At 42.0% G+C, this 19,797-nt stretch overlaps 1 protein-coding gene across 6 annotated transcripts in view; it reads right to left on the bottom strand.

Annotated features, from left to right (window-relative positions):
* The window catches only part of LOC135502004 (brother of CDO-like), a 151,939-nt gene that overhangs the window by 112,642 nt on the left and 19,500 nt on the right, over positions 1-19,797 (bottom strand). For all 6 annotated transcript variants that reach the window (XM_064794423.1, XM_064794434.1, XM_064794433.1 and 3 more), the window contains exon 3: positions 13,126-13,163. The gene's annotated coding sequence lies outside the window, so the exon portion shown is untranslated. The remainder of the gene's footprint in view (positions 1-13,125; positions 13,164-19,797) is intronic.

Genomic DNA, 19,797 nt, shown 5'->3' with positions numbered 1-19,797 from the left:
ACTCTTCAGAAGACTGACAGTGCCACCTCTTGCCAAATATGGAACACTGAAATCAGAAAAGTTCAGAATTGTCAAATGGACTAATACGAACAAATCAGCAGCCTGACATTTCCCATGTTATTCAAGAATGCATTCCCTAACCAGGCCTTTCAATTACATGGAGACCTCTACACCCTGTATTTTTTTAGCCTATTTTGGGGACATGTTTTTTTTGCTTTTAGCCTAATTTGGGGACATTTTGTCGTGACAATTTGCCTGAACATCGACATCCTTACTGACTGACATTGTCACATGCACCTGAAAACTCATAATTTTAGGATGAAAAGTATCAAAAATAGGCCATTCAGGATGAGATTTGGTCATTTAAGGTGTCAAAAAACGCTTCAGGGGGTCAAATTACCCCTAAAAAAAATTTTTTTTAAATTTATTTTATTTTTTTTCTATTTTGGGGACTTTTTTTCAGGGCCTAATTTGGGGACATGCCAAATTTCCAACACCGTATAGCGGTGTGAAAATGATGTATTCGAAAGGCCTGCTAACCATAAACCGGGACCATAAAAGACAGAAATTTCAATGTTTTAAGAGCTAACAACACTTCAAAGTCTTTAACGACTCATTCACCAAATTTCCAATTACTCAAATAGGCCTAAATGGGGCAATTTTCGAATCTTATCTGATTGAAGCGAAAGCTTTTACACGAACTCGTTGCCCTAAATTGCCGGATTTTAGGAATTTTATCCACGCCGCCAAAAATCTGTCGTTATTCTTTTCAAGCTGTGACGTTATTCAATTTTGCTAATGTTGTTCGATCTAATTTTGTTGATAGGTTTGGCAGTTCTTGTGACTTCAAAGAATGTTGTCCTTTACAAAGAGCTGAACTGATTTCCAGCCAGTTCCACCCAGAACAAACCTCAGAAACACCTATAGGCAAAAGCATCCATCCACAGATCTAAAATTGGGATTAAGCATCACAGTTACATCCATGGGCCACCAATGCATCGATGATGAAGAATCTCCATCCTAGACCCATCCATGTGGTCACATCCATGGATCAGTGATGGAGAATATCTATCATAGACCCATCCATGTGGTCACATCCATGGATCAGTGATGGAGAATATTTATCATAGATCCATCCTTGTGGTTCCATCCACGGATATATGATAGTGAATCCCCATCATAGATCTATGGATGGAACCCGTGGTCATATCTGGCATTGGCCCATCATAGATCCATGGATGGAATCCATTATAAATTTTTGGACGGGCCTTCAAAGAATTTATATTAGAATTGGTGAACTATTTTCATTTTCTAGAATTCTGAAAACTGTCACTCCAATGGGTTGGTACTGCTGCTCACCATCAAGTTTATGGGACCTATCGTCATTGGATCCATGATGGTATTCCCATCATCGTCCTGGGACATCAGTGAATCTACCATGGGCCATCATAGAATCTATGATGGGATCTGTGTGGCTTGTGATGATCATCATAGATCCATCCATCAGTGATCCATGGATTGTGACTTTTGCAAATGATTCCGGAATGATTCATGGCCATTCAATTTCCAAGTATTACAAAATTGCTTTTGCATACATTGATTTAGCTTTTTGACAACCAGTAACAGTACTTCCAATTACAACAACATCCCAAACAACCAGGGTCATTTGAACAGTGGATGTACCGAGCAAGGCAAAAAAAAACTACCACACAACAATTTTTTAAATCGTTGTCCTCTCATAACCTTTGGTAACAGGCAAACCTCTCGAGGCCCCAGACATTCCTCTACAACGAGATTACACTCATTCAATAATGTCTGAATGGGATGGAAAACACAAATATCTACTTTTTTCCCTAACCTCCACGTTTCAATTGTGTAGGGTTACAGAGAAAATTGATGCAATTATGCAATTATCAGTCACCGAGTGGATACGCTGGTCGAATGCCATTTCTGGTTTGGCACGTTTCAGGTGCATTTTGAGGAAACATTTTCCAACAATAGCAGCCAATGCTTCTAAAGTTGTTGAGGTACTCTGGATTCACTGATCTAAGACACTTCTAAATATTCTAGAATGCCTAGAATGTTAAGTTTTGATACAGTGGAACCTCCCTTGGTAGACACCTCTCTATCAATGACAGCCTCTCTATTAAGGACATTAGATTTGGTCTTGGGTTTTTCAATTAAATTCAACCCCTCTAATGAGGACACCTCTCTATTAAGTACAGCACTTATCAGTCCCTAGGGTGTCCTTTGTAGAGACGTTCTAATGTACAATGGGTTGGTCACACAAAATTGTCAGATGCTCATGATGTCATGTTCTGGCTTGGCCTGAGATTCAATTCCATAGTAATCAATCAACCGGCCTTACATCGGTGAAACTAGAGTCATATCAAAAATAAGCAAGGTTCGCTCGCCTTATATTTGTGGTCATATTGACTTCCGTGACATCAGCCAAATTCACCGTTAAAAGACAATATTTCTTGGCACAACTGAAGCGTGACAGACATGCATTATTACGTCGTTGATCACCAGACGGGAAAGATAATTATCCTGCCACATGGTCTCAAAGCCTTATCCGGCCATTTATCTAAATTTTCATTCCAAAATTAAAGAAGATTATGCTATTAGTCAAACACATGGGATAAGGTCAGACAGGCACTGTCAATTATAAGCAATTTTAATGGAAGTGTTGGTTTGAAATTAGCAAAATGCCAGCAAACGCATTGGGTTAGATCCAGGGTGACATCCCCGCAAACATGCAATTTTTGTCACTATGATCTGTTAGCATGAGTGGGCCATCTAGCCTAGCGATTGCTGTTCAACCAGTTCTTAAGTCCCCGCAAACTAACAAAATTTGTCAGTATGACCTGTTAGCTCGAGTGTGCCATCTAGCCAGGAGTCACCAAGTGGATGAGACTTGCCAAGAGCCAAGAGATTGTGGTTCAACCGGTGCTTAAGTTCCCGCAAACTAGCGATCTTTGTCACAGCGACCTGTGATAATAATCACTGTGACAAAAATCTCTCTTCTAAAGCAATGGAAGGAAAGTGACGTGCCCAAGGTCACAATGTTGCAACATACCCAACACTTAATTCACTTCAATGGATTCAATATCATAGCCCCACCTATAGGCTAACAAAAGAACTAAAACCTATACGCCAATAAAAAACAAAGGCTGCTGAATGTTTATTTCTTGCGGTGAAAAAACAGCCCACTTCTGTCTTGTTTATAAAACAGCACAACTTCTCAAATAAGCATCAACACCACCTGCAGGCTGTCGAAAGAATTAAATCTACCTGAGGGAATAGAAGGTCATTCCTTGGTGTTTATTTCCAACAGCTTAAAGTGCCAACAATGCGACGATACGTTGAAAATACGCGCAACCTTTTCTCCCGACTACCTGCGTGATTTATATCGACGGAACGCTGCGGTGAAGTTTCTGCGGTGCGGTACGGAGAAACGCAAGAATGGAGCAAAGATTATAAATAAATAAATGACGTTTTGAAAAAGATATGTTTGCATCGCTATATTTATGATAGATGAACACAGTTTATCAGATATTAGATTTGTTGACGTTCTCCTTGCCATGGCCTGATTCCGATGGTCTACTGGTTAAGGCATCGTAAACGAAAGGCCCCAGTTTGGAGGCCCAAGGTTGGAGGCCAAAGGTTGGAGGCTCAAGGTTAGAGGCTCAAGGTTAGAGGCCCAAGGTTGGAGGCCCAAGGTTGGAGGCTCAAGGTTGGAGGCTCAAGGTTGGAGGCTCAAGGTTGGAGGCCCAAGTTTGGAGGGCTCAAGGTTGGAGGCCAAAGGTTGGAGGCTCAAGGTTGGAGGCTCAAGGTTGGAGGCCGAAGGTTGGAGGCCCAAGGTTTGAGGCCCAAGGTTTGAGACCCAAGGTTGGAGGACAAGGTTGGAGGCTCAAGGTTGGAGGCTCAAGGTTGGAGGCCCAAGGTTGGAGGCTCAAGGTTGGAGGCCCAAGGTTGGGGCCGGTTGGTTAGGCGCCAGCTAGATAGAGGGTACAAACTGCCCTCTCGCCAGGCACCTGGCATCAGAGATAGGAGTTTGAGAGTAAAGAGTGTCCCATAAGCCAAAAGCTGGCTGACCCTTTCATTAGGGGTGACACTATAATAAACAAACTTTATACTAAACAAGACCCCCTCTTCCAAATGGTCTCTTTTTAGCTGCCTGCATGTATGAGCCCCAAATGCTAAATAAAAGTGACAGAGAGGGACAAAAATTATAGGGTACTTTTCCAAACACTGGCCAAGTGGGTCCGGTCTCACCCAACCGTGGCCAAGCTCAGCTCCTTGGGCATTCCTTGGACAGGTACCAAACGATCGCCTGTCAGAAACGTTCCAAGATTAGATCTTAACAAGATTCAGGAATGTAGCCAGACAAGGCAGATGGCTATCACGGTGCCTCGTTACATAACCCAGTCATCAGCTATGATGGTAAGGACACTTGACTCTGATCAGCAAAGGTACACAGTGCACCATAGACATTAACCCTTTCTGGTGCCATCGCGTTCCATCTCGAAGCTGATAGTTATCAGGGTGACATGTTACATAACATGGTCATTATAACAGTGACTTGTTACATAACCTGATCATCTGGAATGATCGAAAGGCCACTTGACTCTGATTAGCAAAGGTACACATAAGCCGCACGTACACCACCTGAAAATGGACCACCAATCTTGGTTCGCGAACCAATGCCGCACCATAGAAAATCCACCAAGCGCGTACACCAGCGCTGCAGCTAGTTATAAAATCCGGCTACAGATGGCGCGCAAACAATAAGCAGAAAGCGCCATTTCGAAAGCGCCGCCTGTCGCCGAACCATCTAACTAGCTAATTGCCGATCCATTAGCGCGTACACCACGACAAAGCCGAGCTTTTAACAAGCCGGGCGAATTTGGACCATCAAGCTTGGTGGGACAAATTCGCCCGGCAATTTGTATCGGCAATGGATTGCCGAACCAATTTGTCGCGGCAATGTGGTGGTGTACGTGCAATTGGTCCACCAATACTTCGTGGTGTAAGCGCAGCTATAGCACCATTAACATTAACCCTTTCTGGCGTCACCATGACTGTCATCAAAGCCTGTGTTGATCACGGTGACATGTTACATAACAGTCATCAGTCAATCACCGCTCAATGGGAAAGGCCACTTGACTCTGATAAGCTGAGGCAGGTAAAGCACCTTTAATTTTAACCATTTCCGATTCCATCACCACTATCTTCAAGGCTCGCAGCCTGCTTTCTTTTGGGATTTCTGACTCTGTCAAAAGTGTGAAATATTAAAGCTTTTTTTAATTTTAAAAATAAACTAAAAGTAGCTCTTACTACGTAACGGTTTAGAGTACTCATATTGTACAGGTGGTATGTCTTGATATCAATAATAATTTCATGCCCAGCCAAAGGCCAATCTCAGCAACAACGATTCCCGATACTGCTACAAATCACTGGTATGTATCCTTGAAATTAATATCTCAAAATATCCTGACAACTTATGAATAATTTAATAATTCTTACGAAGACTTACAATGGAACCTCCCTTAGCAGACACCACTCTACTGAAGACACCTCTCTACTAGAGACACCCTCTCAATTAAGGACACTAGTTTTCAACCCAAATTGGTTGTTACCATTCACTTTGACCTCTCTTATCTGGACACCTCTCTATAAGGGACATCACTTGTCAGACCCGAGGGTGTCCTTAATAGAGAGGTTTGACTACAATTTCAAACTATCAGAAATATTTGTAAATTGCTCAAGAAATTAATATGACATTTATTGAAATTCTGTATCGTCTGCTCAAAATCAAATTGCTTCGAAATTCTTTTTGCGACGTTTGACACATTCCAGATACCAATTGATCAAAAGTAACAAAGGCAGCCTAGGGAGACTTCAATGGACAGATGGATTATTGCAGTTCTCGAAAATTAAATACGAGTTATTGGCAACATGAGGGAGCATCTCAAAAGTAGAACCTCTCTCTTATGGACACCCTTAGTAAGTTGGTACTGACAAATACTGTCAAACCTCTCTATTAAGGACACCCTCTGGACTGACAAGTGCTGTCCTTAATAGAGAGGTGTCCTGATTAGAGAGGTCAAACTGAATGGAAACAAACCAGTTGGGGACTGAACTAGTGTCCTTAATATAGAGGTTGTCCTTAATAGAGAGGTGTCTGCTGAGGGAGGTTCCACTGTCCTGTCTTTTATTGAGAGGTGTCCTGATTACAGAGGTCAAATTCAATGGAATAGATCAATCTGGGACCAGGTGTACTGTCTGTAACTGTAACATACAGGTTGTCCTAAATAGAGAGGTGTCTGCTTAGGGAGGTTCAAGACAAAGAATTTTAGTGCCTCTTTGATCCATCCCCTATGAGCCTCATAGCCTAGTGGTTAACACTGCTGGCCACCACGCAATAGGGCCCGGGTTCGATCCCGGGAGAACCCATGATCCTATGTCTGGATGAACCGGCGTGGCTTTCAAGGAACTAAAATTCCTGGCTCTTCACAGTCCTTCGAATGAGACTCAAAACCGAGGTTCCTTGTACCTGGTGTCTATGCCAGGGCAAGCTAAGACCCCACCAAGTGAGAAACATGAGTAGCTTGCGTGGACTCTATCTCTCTCGACAAAGTCGGACCACTAGGCCAATAGACCCAATTGGCGCCTAACCGTAGTGGCACGCAGGATACGCTCATCCCGCCTTGGAGGAGGATTACCCCTAGGAGAATGAGCCCTCCAAGTGCAGAGCGAACGCTGAAGAAGAAGAAGAAGATCCATCCCCATCTAAAAAGAGCCAGAGCTTCCTTTATTTAGCTGTCCAGAAACTGCATTGGGATAGCCAAGTTTAGTGCTTTACACTTCAACAGACTTGCCTTTAAAAACGTTGCAAAAACTGCTTTGACTGACTCCAGACAACTAATTAGAACTTCCCCACCAGAGCAGAGGTTTTTCCTGGTTGCCTAGCAACCCAAGACATCAAACATCTGCCCCGAGCAGTTGTGCGTTTACCATCTTCATCTAATTAGCCAAAGCCAATTAACGACCTGGGTCTGCTCGTCTGAAACTGGGCACCGATGGGATGCAGTCTGTGATGTTCGATAATTAAATCCAAAGGCACTAATATGATATGGTGGTATTTGGGAGGATGGATGCACTACCAGTAGACAAGCAGTCACGAGTACCAGGCCTCTCAATTACATGATTTCTACAGGATGTCCCCAAATTAGGTCTTTTTTTTTTTTCTTTTTTTTTTTTATAGTATAACCCCTGAAGCGTTTTTTGACCCCTAACATAACCAAATCTCATCCAAATGGCCTAATTTTATAGTTTTACCCTAAAATTATGATTTTTCAGGTGTATGTGGTGATATCAGTATCAGTCACTAATTTTGATTTATGACGTCGCTGTTCAGGCAAATTGGCGTGATGAAACGTCCCCAAATTAAGCTAAAAAGCAAAAAAACATGTCCCCAAAATAGGCTAAAAAATACAGGGTGTAGAGGTCTCCATGTAACTGAAAGGCTTGAGTACAGATGAGACTTGCTCACCTGTCCCTCGCCTGCCCGCCTAAACACCAACCCCCTCACTCCTGCAACCGAGTAATGAACTTAAAAAACTAAACACCACTCTTTGAACTAAATGACCAGTACTGTAATCAACTGTTGGCCAAATGTTGGTCAAACAGCACGCAATGCCAAGAGCCTACTAAACTCAATGAGTGGAAGTAATTGACAGCCTACAGATTGCTTCAGATATTCAAACTAGATTAACATTAATTTTGACCAGTACAGTAATCAAACGTTTGCCTACGAAGCACCACAATACGCAAACAGCCCATAGAGACTGCGCTTCTCAAAACTCAAGGTGAGCAACTAAAGTGATAACTTCTGAACAGTACTGTAATCTTGATTTTACAAAACTAAACACCATTCCTTATCCAAGAAGATTGATTCTGCGGTGAGACAGAGCCACCCAAAATTAGTGGAACTTAACGACTTACACACATCAGATTGTTTCAAAGAAAGTTACCCCTCAGAAAACAGAAGAGATAACTTCTGAACAGTACTGTCATCACTTGTTTACAAAACTGAACAACATGCTGCGTCAAAACAAGATGGAGTCTGCTGCGTGATCGTGCTACCCAACATGCAACAGGGTCGAGCTAAACGATATCTCACAGAAAGCTTCAGAAATTGAAAACAGAAAACTTTCCCCAACGAAAATTACGGCAAGGCAGCTAATCATGTTTTTGATGTTGAGGGTCAGGTGCGACTATTGTAACTTGTAGACAGGCTTGTACATTTCACCGGTGGAAGAATTCAAATGTATCGTGTGGTGCGTACCTGCGGAGATTTCAACACCCGCTGGTGAAGATGCATGGTCCTTGCCTTAAGGAAATTTTTCCAAGAGAATGGTCTATTTCAGTACCAAGAAAGTGGTCTAACTTCAGTACCAAGAATATCGTCTATCTTCAAAAGAAGGGAATGGTCCAACTTCAGCACCAAGGGGATGGTCTAACTTCAGCACCAAGACGATGGTCTAACTTCAGCACCAAGAGGATGGTCTAACTTCAGTACCGAGAAGATGGTCTAACTTCAGCACCAAGGGGATGGTCTAACTTCAGCACCAAGATGATGGTCAAACTTCAGTTCCAGGGGGATGGTCTAACTTCAGCACCAAGAGGATGGTCCAACTTCAGCACCAAGAGGATGGTCTAACTTCAGCACCAAGAGGATGGTCTAACTTCAGCACCAAGAGGATGGTCTAACTTCAGCACCAAGAGGATGGTCTAACTTCAGCACCAAGAGGATGGTCTAACTTCAGCACCAAGAGGATGGTCTAACTTCAGCACCAAGAGGATGGTCTAACTTCAGCACCAAGAGGATGGTCTAACTTCAGTACCAAGAGGATGGCCTAACTTCAGCACGAAGATGATGGTCTAACTTCAGCACCAAGAGGATGGTCTAACTTCAGCACCAAGAGGATGGCCTAACTTCAGCACCAAGAGGATGGTCTAACTTCAGTACCAAGATGATGGTCTAACTTCAGCACCAAGATGATGGTCTAACTTCAGCACCAAGAGGATGGTGTAACTTCAGCACCAAGAGGATGGCCTAACTTCAGCACCAAGAGGATGGTCTAACTTCAGTACCAAGATGATGGCTTAACTTCAGCACCAAGATGATGGTCTAACTTCAGCGCCAAGATGATGGTCTAACTTCAGCACCAAGAGGATGGCCTAACTTCAGCACCAAGAGGATGGTCTAACTTCAGTACCAAGAGGATGGCCTAACTTCAGCACCAAGAGGATGGTCTAACTTCAGCACCAAGAGGATGGTGTAACTTCAGCACCAAGCCGATGGTCTAACTTCAGTACCAAGAGGATGGTGTAACCACAGCACCAAGAGGATGGTCTAACTTCAGCACCAAGCCGATGGTCTAACTTCAGCACCAAGAGGATGGTCTAACTTCAGTACCAAGAGGATGGCCTAACTTCAGCACCAAGAGGATGGTCTAACTTCAGTACCAAGAGGATGGCCTAACTTCAGCACCAGGAGGATGGTCTAACTTCAGCACCAAGAGGATGGTCTAACTTCAGCACCAAGACGATGGTCTTAACTTCAGCACCAAGAGGATGGTCTAACTTCAGCACCAAGAGGATGGTCTAACTTCAGTACCAAGAGGATGGTGTAACTTCAGCACCAAGCCGATGGTCTAACTTCAGCACCAAGAGGATGGTCTAACTTCAGCACCAAGAGGATGGTCTAACTTCAGCACCAAGAGGATGGTCTAACTTCAGTACCAAGAGGATGGTCTAACTTCAGCACCAAGAGGATGGTCTAACTTCAGTACCAGGAGGATGGCCTAACTTCAGCACCAGGAGGATGGTCTAACTTCAGTACCAAGAGGATGGCCTAACTTCAGCACCAAGAGGATGGTCTAACTTCAGCACCAAGAGGATGGTCTAACTTCAGCACCAAGCCGATGGCCTAACTTCAGCACCAAGAGGATGGTCTAACTTCAGCACCAAGAGGATGGTCTAACTTCAGTACCAAGAGGATGGTCTAACTTCAGCACCAAGAGGATGGTCTAACTTCAGCACCAAGAGGATGGTCTAACTTCAGCACCAAGAGGATGGTGTAACTTCAGCACCAAGCCGATGGTCTAACTTCAGCACCAAGAGGATGGTCTAACTTCAGCACCAAGAGGATGGTCTAACTTCAGCACCAGGAGGATGGTCTAACTTCAGCACCAAGAGGATGGCCTAACTTCAGCACCAGGAGGATGGTCTAACTTCAGCACCAAGAGGATGGCCTAACTTCAGCACCAGGAGGATGGTCTAACTTCAGCACCAAGAGGATGGCCTAACTTCAGCACCAAGATGATGGTGTAACTTCAGCACCAAGAGGATGGCCTAACTTCAGCACCAAGAGCATGGCCTAACTTCAGCACCAGGAGGATGGTGTAACTTCAGCACCAAGAGGATGGCCTAACTTCAGCACCAAGAGGATGGCCTAACTTCAGCACCAGGAGGATGGTCTAACTTCAGCACCAAGAGGATGGCCTAACTTCAGCACCAAGAGGATGGCCTAACTTCAGCACCAAGAGGATGGTGTAACTTCAGCACCAAGCCGATGGTCTAACTTCAGCACCAAGAGGATGGTCTAACTTCAGCACCAAGAGGATGGTCTAACTTACAATTACATCACTGTACAAGTCACAAAGAATTAACAAAGACTAGTCTTTATCAATTCTTGATGTCGCCAAGCTTTACATGCAGAACAGTACACAGTAACTTCAACCAGCAAAACAAACCAATCAAAAAAGTATTTGCTTCCAGTAATGTGTAACTTATCGTATTATTTACTCGCCAATTATGGTTATTTTCGCACGATATTTCACAAGATCACGCTGCGATTGCCGTCAATTATGTGATTTTGCTAATCATTATGCTGGCGTTAATATTCTACTGAATAAATATTCTGATTGCGGTAGCATATTTGATTATCGAGGAGTTGATGTATGTGGGGACGGAATACGCTCTTTCATCTGTTGCTGCATGGTAGAAAACTTGTTGATCAATTGCTGGCTATTTCCTGGGATAATGGTGCTTTGTTTTTCTGGGGTGATTCGTTCATGGGTTGATTCACTGCGAGCGGATCATACTGTCACTATGGCCCATACAGCATATAGCGGAAACTCTCTCAGCAGACACCTCTCTATAAAGGACAACCTCTTTATCAAGGACACTGATTTTGGTTCAGAACAGGTCATTTGCATTCAAGTTGACCTCTCTAATCTGGACACCTCTCCATTAAGGAGAGCACTTGTCAGTCCAAAGGGTGTCCGTAATAGGGAGGTTCTAATGTATGTGGGGACGGAATATGCTTTTCATCCGTTGCCACTGTTTTTGAAACAGGATACAGATGACGACGGACGAGGACGACGACGGACACTGCGGTGACAATGAACACTGCGGTGTTGCATAGACTCCCCTACTGAGAGCCGAAAATTATCAAGGACAAGTTATCTGTTTGCGACAAAGGACGTCGACGAGGACGGACACTGTGGTGATGTATAGACTCCCCAACGATGAGCCAAAAAAGCCAAAAATTACCAAGGACAAGTTATTTGTTTGTGACGAAGGATGACGATGAGGACGGACACTGTGGTGATGTATAGACTCCCCAACGATGAGCCAAAAAAGCCAAAAACTATCAAGGACAATTTATTTGTTTGCGACGAAGGACGACGACGAGGATGGACACTGTGGTGATGTATAGACTCCCCAACGATGAGTCAAAAAGCCAAAAATTACCAAGGACAAGTTATTTGTTTGTGACGAAGGACGACGATGAGGACGGACACTGTGGTGATGTATAGACTCCCCAACGATGAGCCAAAAAAGCCAAAAATTACCAAGGACAAGTTATTTGTTTGCGACGACAGACGACGACGACGACAACGGACACTGCGATGAGGGCGGACACTGTGGTGTTGTATAGACTCCCCTACGCTGAGCCTGAAGACACTCATTTTTACACACACTTCAGCCCAGTGCAATGCATGGACTGACCCCCAAAACTGTTGGGAGCAAATTGCTCAATTAAGTGTCAGAGTCAAGTGACCCAACCTCCTCACCTCATTTTGACACACTATAATCAGAGTCTTTCAATTTTACATTGCAAAGATATCAGGATACCCATTTGAAAAGTGCCATAGCTGCACTCAAACAGCCAATTGACAGTAATTTGGGTTCCCTTAATTTGGTACACCCTGTACCTGATAATTTGGAATACACTCTTTTACAGCGAAGGTTTGACACAACTGAATGCTCGGGCTGGTTTTTTCTCGTCTTTTAGAAGAAGAAAAAAACACTTTCTATACAAAAACAGAATCTTTTCACTGAAGGAGCATCTCTACACAATCTCACTTCCTTTCACCTGAAAAATCATCGAAAGTTAACGACCCATCGGACAATGAAGGAAATGTCATCGTTCTTTTACAAAGACCATGTGACCTAATTCAACCAATCAGAACTCAGCAGAATCATCTTGGCCTTCCTGTTTTTCGTGTAAGTTCACTGAAGCAGATGAAAGGATGATTTCAGGAGCAATCATTGTTTTTTAACTTTCAGATTTAGAGAAATGTTTTGTGAGACATCTGGTGTGCTGACCTAGTGACGGGGGTGTCGTGTCCCCGCAAACAAGACATTTCTCTTGCAGTGACCTGGGACAAATATCATATAAGTGTGATAAAAAAATTAAACTGGATATCACATGGGTTAGATATGAATGCTGGTTGCAGCAATGGCCGCTTCTAGTCGCAGTTACCTGCAACGACCCAGCAAACAAGAGATTTTTGTCTTGTGCGATAATTATTGTAGGTTGCTGCAACGAAACTCTCTCGTTTTAGAGTCAGATACAGTCGAACACTCTAATCATTTCATGGTTTGTGATAGCATAGAGTGCCATGTCACTTATGCAATTGTGCTGCTTTTTTTCCGGAAAAATAATATTTGGGTAAAAACCAAGGGCAAACCCTGCATAAAACAAACAACAGAAATACTTTTGCGAGAAAAATCTGCACGAACCCTGGATAAACTTGGTCTTACCTTAAGGCATCTGTCTTACTCTCTGTCAGTTTTGGCACCTGAAATGATAGGTAAAGGTTTTTGAGTTACAAATGTTAGTGTAAGAGATCTTTAACCCATTGCTTACTGGGGCTGTCAAATGTGATACCAATGATTCTACCAGAAAGTGCAGGTCCTGAGCTTTCCAATGAATGGTAATGTCAATAGGTTGTGGCAATTCTCAATATCCCCCCCCCCCCACCACCACCACCACCACCCCCCCCCCCCACTTAAACACTTGGTATCACTTTGTCAGTTCTTGCACCCAAAATTGACAGGTAAAGGTTTTTGAGTTACAAATGTTAGTGTAAGATATCTTTAACCCGTTGCTTACTGGGGCTGTCAAATGTGAAGCCAAGGACACTACCACTAGAGGCAAGCTTTCAACAACTGAGCAAAGCCTGTCGAGGTCATCAGCCAAGAAAAAGATATTGACAATGAAATTCTACAAATGTTATCACCAGAAATGCAGTTTAGAGTTTAATTTCTACATGAATAGAAATTTTAGCATGATTCTTTTTGTTTCGCTGCCAACCCCTGTCCTTGAGCTAAAACGTGGTCTCCAGTAAAGCACAGTGTAGGTGTAGCTGAGATCTTTCAGCTAATGGATAAAGCCTGTCAAGGTCATTAGCCTGAAAATGATTCTACAAATGAGAACAACTAACAGATGCAGCTAGGAGGTATTTTTTCGTTCAAAGAATCTCGCTTAAGAAACTCAACACCAACCTTTGCCACACTGTAAAATAAACTTGGAACGTATCTTAAAAACAACTGCAGTGATACCTAACATTTTTTTACAAATTTTCTATATTTTTAATTTATGTGCAGCTACAACGCTCATACCTTTCAGAATAGCAGGACTAGTGCTTCCCCCTACCAAGCAGGTAAAGAACTAAACAAAATAGGAATGTTATGGAATCGGCTCAAATAAATAAACTGGCAGCATTCCTAACAACGACTGCACCTCGTAATTTTTCTAGAATTGTTTTCATTCGGGCCGGCGCCTTTGAGAGTAAGGGAATACTAGTATCTCCCTCTTTGAATACTGTAGTAAACTGAATCTATTCAGGAGAAGGACAAGACAAGTGCTATCAGTCCGGGAAACTGTGGAATTCCAAAACGTTGCAGAAATCCATTGTCTAAGAAAGACAAAGTATTCATAATAATCAACCAATAAGCCAACCATCTTGATTCATATCAGATATCATGGAAATTCTGACTTTAATCGGAAAAAATGCGATCGAAAAAGATTTTCCATGAGCAGATGGCCCAATTGGCTGATCTAGCTATCAGACTATAAATCGCGACCTATAACATATTCCCTTGTTTACGAAGACTCCATTATAGATTGTCTGAAACTAAGCCACCTCTGTTTTTTCAAGACAAAACATCTCCCTTGATCCCCTGAAATAATTGATCGACTTTCATGCCCTTGAGTATAAAACCACCGATCGATTTTCAAGATTTTTTCGCTAACTTTAATGGCTGTTCAGTTTAAGTGGCATGTACATTAGGAAGAGTGGATTGTGCGTTGAAAAATTTAGCCTTTGGTCTTTTAACATCGAGGGTAGCGCAATTTAACCCTTATTTATTGGACTCTCCAGCTAGCAGTTTGTCACATGCAATAATCATCAAGAAAATCTCCTGTTTCACAGCTACAATTCGGTACTGTGCTAACAAGAGATTTTTGTTGCTATGACTTGTGACTATAGTTACCACGATGTGCAACAAAAATATCTCATGTCTGCGGGTTGCTATGACTTGTGACTATAGTTACCACGATGTGCAACAAAAATATCTCATGTGTGCGGGTAAAACTGACAATCGCTGTATATGATATTGATTTCAGGTCGCGGTTTTAATGAGACAACCAATAGCAACAGTGAGGTATCAATTTCTCAAGCCAAAATGATGGTGCCGATGGTCAACTCTTAAGTTTTGGAACAAATTTCCACCCCTGACTCCCTAATCCTGATCACAGTACAATACAATAAACTGTTGAGTTCCCTCCAAAACATCATCTAACTGCCAAAAGTGGGCAACGAACTCAATCTGCATCCTAAGACATGGCAGTAACAATATGACCATTGTTGGGCCATTTTGGCCACTTTTATTGAAAATCTGACGGCCATTGTCGCAAAGTTACATAACGTGGCAATGCATCACAATTCTCGTTACCTGGCCCGACATCCACTTATTAAAATCACGTTAACCAATCAGAAATCACTTTAAGCAATCACGAATCCATCGCCCAAACGCGCCGAGACTATGACAATTAAACAAATGTCATCGTGATTTACCATTGGACGATTAAATCTTTTGTTCTCAGGCAAATCCGCTTACTTGGCCGCCGAAATCAGTCGCGCGGCACATTAATGACGTTTCCCATTTAGTAACTATGACGACTCGATATTACTCTGTGACTTTCCACCATAAATTTCATCTCACCTGGAAGCAGTCCATTGTGCGGTACACTGGACTAATTACAAGTTACAGCGGCAGATTTTGCCAGTTTCCTTACGGTCGTTTCTATTCATGTGACATTTTTCTGGTTAACCCTTTCTAACCACGTGTCAATAGCATTCCGCAAAGATGACATCACTGCAGCTGCTGCCCTCTATTTCCCCATCGCTGAATTACAGGCAATGTCGGACAAACATGCGGTTTCGTAATGGATTCAGGCTTTCTAACTAGGGCAGTTAAGATTCAATCTGGCACATGTCCGAGTGTTGGAAATACTACATAATTGTTCTGAATATTTCTCTCTCTGACTCTAGGTATCATTCATGCTAAAAACAATGCAGGGTCAAAGATAATTGACTTTGAAATAAACTCAAATGTGCAGAAATAAGTGTCGATGTCCGACTGTCACGTGACTAAAACGTCATCAATATCTTATTTAAATGACCTTGTGAGCTATAAATAGTAGTGTCGCAGAATGCTATTTTGATAAAATCCAAGTAGACAACATATTATTCAATCAGTTACATGTACTGACCCAGAACTGCCGTCACTCAAAATAAATCCTAGTGCTATAATCAAACTCATTTGAAATTGACACAGTGCTATCACAGAGAGAACAGAAGGGGTTAAAACAGCCTAACGATTTAAAAACGATCACAACCCAATAACAGTACCCATGCGCCCGCCATTATGCGGTTACATACCTATTCGCCTCCTGGAGAGCGGTAATTAAGACAATTAATCCAGATATGCGGTATTCCGAGCAGTACCAGAATAGACGGTGTGAATTCTATCCAGATTCGGCGCAAATTCCTCTAGGGGCAGGGTAGGGTTCATCCAAAGAACTTGAAAGTTTTTTCTGATTTTTCTACGCTTTCGGAATACCATTTTAAAAGTTCTAACGTCTGACAACATATTGCCATGGCATCGTCATCGAAACGGAACGTTTTGCATAATATCGCCAATTTCTTATTGGAATTAACGTCCTGGCAATAAGACCCACGACTTAGTGATATTATATTGTCTGACATTAAGTCCAGAAGTGGTTCTGACCCCCCCCCAAAGAATTGACTATACTCTGCACAAGTAGGGGGGTACACAAGTAGGGGAGGGGGGGGCTGGACCCCTAGACTCAAAATGCCATTGAAGGCAGCTATAGTTGGAGAGAATGTTCATACATCAAGGGAAGTTACAGTAGACCCTCTCTATTAAGGATACCGTCAGGACTTGCAAGCAGTGTCCTTAATAGAGAGGTGTCCTGATTATAGAGGTGTCCGCTAATGGGGGTTCCAATACACTTCCAACCAGACCTGTAGAGCATAAACAAATACCAAAACCCAAATGCGAACGACAAAACCAGTAATATCAGAAGTGAAACGCCCATATCATATTGCCATCATCGGAAGTGATAATTTGCTTAATTAGTACAGAATAACTTGTTAATTAGTGCAGAAAAACTTAACGATCCCATAGAGAAGAATTCGTCATCTGTCCCAGAAGCCTTTGTAAATATTATTAGCAGTTCCTCCTCTCTCACGCACCAGCCACTGTTTCGGGAGGCAAACACAACATTATTTCAGATGACTTTCTTTCAACATTCACGCCATTCTTGATGTTATTTCTGGCAAGTTGATACAGTAGAACCTCTCTATTAAGGACACCCACGGGACTGACAAGTGCTGTCCTTAATACAGAGGTGTCCTGATCAGAGAGGTCAAATTGAATGGAAACAACCAATTTGGGACCAAACCTAGTGTCCTTAATTGAGAGGTTGTCCTTAATAGAGAGGTATCCGCTAAGGGAGATTCCACTGTAATTAGCTATCAATATCAGTCTCTGAAGGAGTCTTTGCCCGATTTTGTGCACACGGGTTGCTGCTGCACCCTCGATTTTTAAAATGATACTATGATGTGATTTACAACTTTTTAATTGTTGATCACAAATGTAAAGCTCAAATTTTCCATTTTTGATTAGATTTATTATAAAATCGCTGAATGTAAACCACCGCGACCGCGAAAATGTTCATGTTGTGACGTCATCACCGAAAACGTCGTCGGCGTAGCGCAATTTCAACGGCATCGAGGCGGGATTAAACCATCAATTTTCTTGAAAATGTGCATATCGATTCGAAAACCTTACCGATTTATGAGAAAGTGACGTAGTCATTTGTCAAAAACAGCTAAAACATTATATGGTGAAATTTGACACGAGTTACCCTTTAAAGGCCTACACCATATTACTTGTGCCACTGGTTAATCAACATTACCACTGTACCACCAGCCATGTCAACCTGATGAAAGTTATGAAGTTTATGTGTAAGGTAAAGTGATATAATTGTAGTTTATGTGTAAGGTAAAGTGATACAATTGTAGTTTATGTGTAAGGTAAAGTGACACAATTGTAGTTGATGTGTAAGGTAAAGTGATACAATTGTAGTTCATGTGTAAGGTAAAGTGATACAATTATAGTTTATGTGTAAGGTATAGTGACACAATTGTAGTTTATGTGTAAGGTAAAGTGACACAATTGTAGTTTATGTGTAAGGTAAAGTGATACAATTGTAGTTTATGTGTAAGGTAAAGTGATACAATTCTAGTTTATGTGTAAGGTAAAGTGATACAATTGTAGTTTATGTGTAAGGTAAAGTGATACAATTCTAGCTTATGTGTAAGGTAAGGTGATACAATTGTAGCCCCAGCACAATTATAGCCCCTGGGGGTATAGAGGTATATCCAAGTTGTATGATAAGGTGGTACAATTATACCCTCAACAGTGTAGAAAACCGCTGGCAGTACATATCAATGCACACAGAGGCTTGAACTGCACCAGGGCTATAATTTCATCACCTTACCTTACATTTACAGAACTAAAAATTTCTCAAATTCAATTTTAAAATTTTGAACGAACACATAGGCCTTTAACAAGACAATCACCTGACTCCCAAAGATTTCACATCATTTCAGGTTTGTAAATACGGAGGGAAGAAATGGCCAGCAGCAACTCGTGTGAGTTTCGAAAGATATCAAGGACTTCACCACAGCAAAAAAGAACAACAGCCAAGACTGAGGCGAGAATAACCCACAGAGCCACCTATAAAATAACCACCAAACTAACCCAGCTGTAGCAGAGATGAATCTGCTCACCCACTTCGATTGAGACTTCCTTTCTTTCCAAAGATGGGAAAGAGAAAGTACAGTAGAACCTCTCTATTAAGGACATCCTCTGGATGGAAACGTGCCTGGACAAATTTCCTACCCATTTTAGACTCGTTTTGCATGCAGTGTATTTTTTTCGTGAAGTTGAGTAGAGACATCTTTTTCCCAGCTATGAAACATAAGTAAAATAAGCTCCCAATATCATATTGAGTTTGACAATATTTCATTAAAATCTATTGAGACTAGAGCGCTTAGTCAACTCTCCTTCACGCCAAGGGCAGCGATTAATTTTGTAAAATCTCTTAATTGTCTTTGTTTGAGTTAAATTGACAGGAATTACAGAATCAGTTGGGAATTCGTGAAATCCACAGGGACTTTTTGTCAATTACAACAATGATATCGGGAAACATGATCAGTGATGGGTCATTTAACTTCATGAACTTGTTCATTTCACGGTCTAAATGTTAACCCTTCATGATAGGACAGATTGCCAAGAATCCTATTGAAATTTTTGCGGGAATATTTTAGCGAAATATTTTCGCACAAGAAACCATAAAGTATCTTTTCCCAGGGAACAATGTTCGCAACTACCACCTCAGGAGGGAAAAAATAAAATTTATATTTTTAAGAGAAATTGTGACCCACCACCACATAATGAGTCGCATGTCGCACAGAAGATGAGCCTAAAATGACACCAGGACATAATAGAAGAAATTGATATACTCAGATTTCATAAAAGGCAGAGAATAGTGAAATGAACAACCAGTCCATCTCAACCTGTCAAGCTCGGAGCGACATGCGACTCATTTGGCATGGCGGGTCACAATTGGTAAATTTGTTATTTTCGCTGTGAATTCTTTGTTATTGTCGTTCCATGTCAACTTTTCTGACCCAATATCTCTATGGCCAGGACATTACCCAAACAGATTTTCGTTTCGCGAAGCCTTATTTTCACGGCAAGCCACGGCCACAATTCACTTCAAGCGCTCAGCTCCACGATAATCAATCTGTCAGAAAGTTTGAGTCATTCTTTAAA

This window comes from Lineus longissimus, chromosome 18 (assembly GCF_910592395.1).
Source record: "Lineus longissimus chromosome 18, tnLinLong1.2, whole genome shotgun sequence".
NCBI lineage: Eukaryota > Metazoa > Nemertea > Pilidiophora > Heteronemertea > Lineidae > Lineus > Lineus longissimus.
Note: the sequence above shows the minus strand (reverse complement) of the source record. Positions and strands in the feature narration are given on the sequence as shown.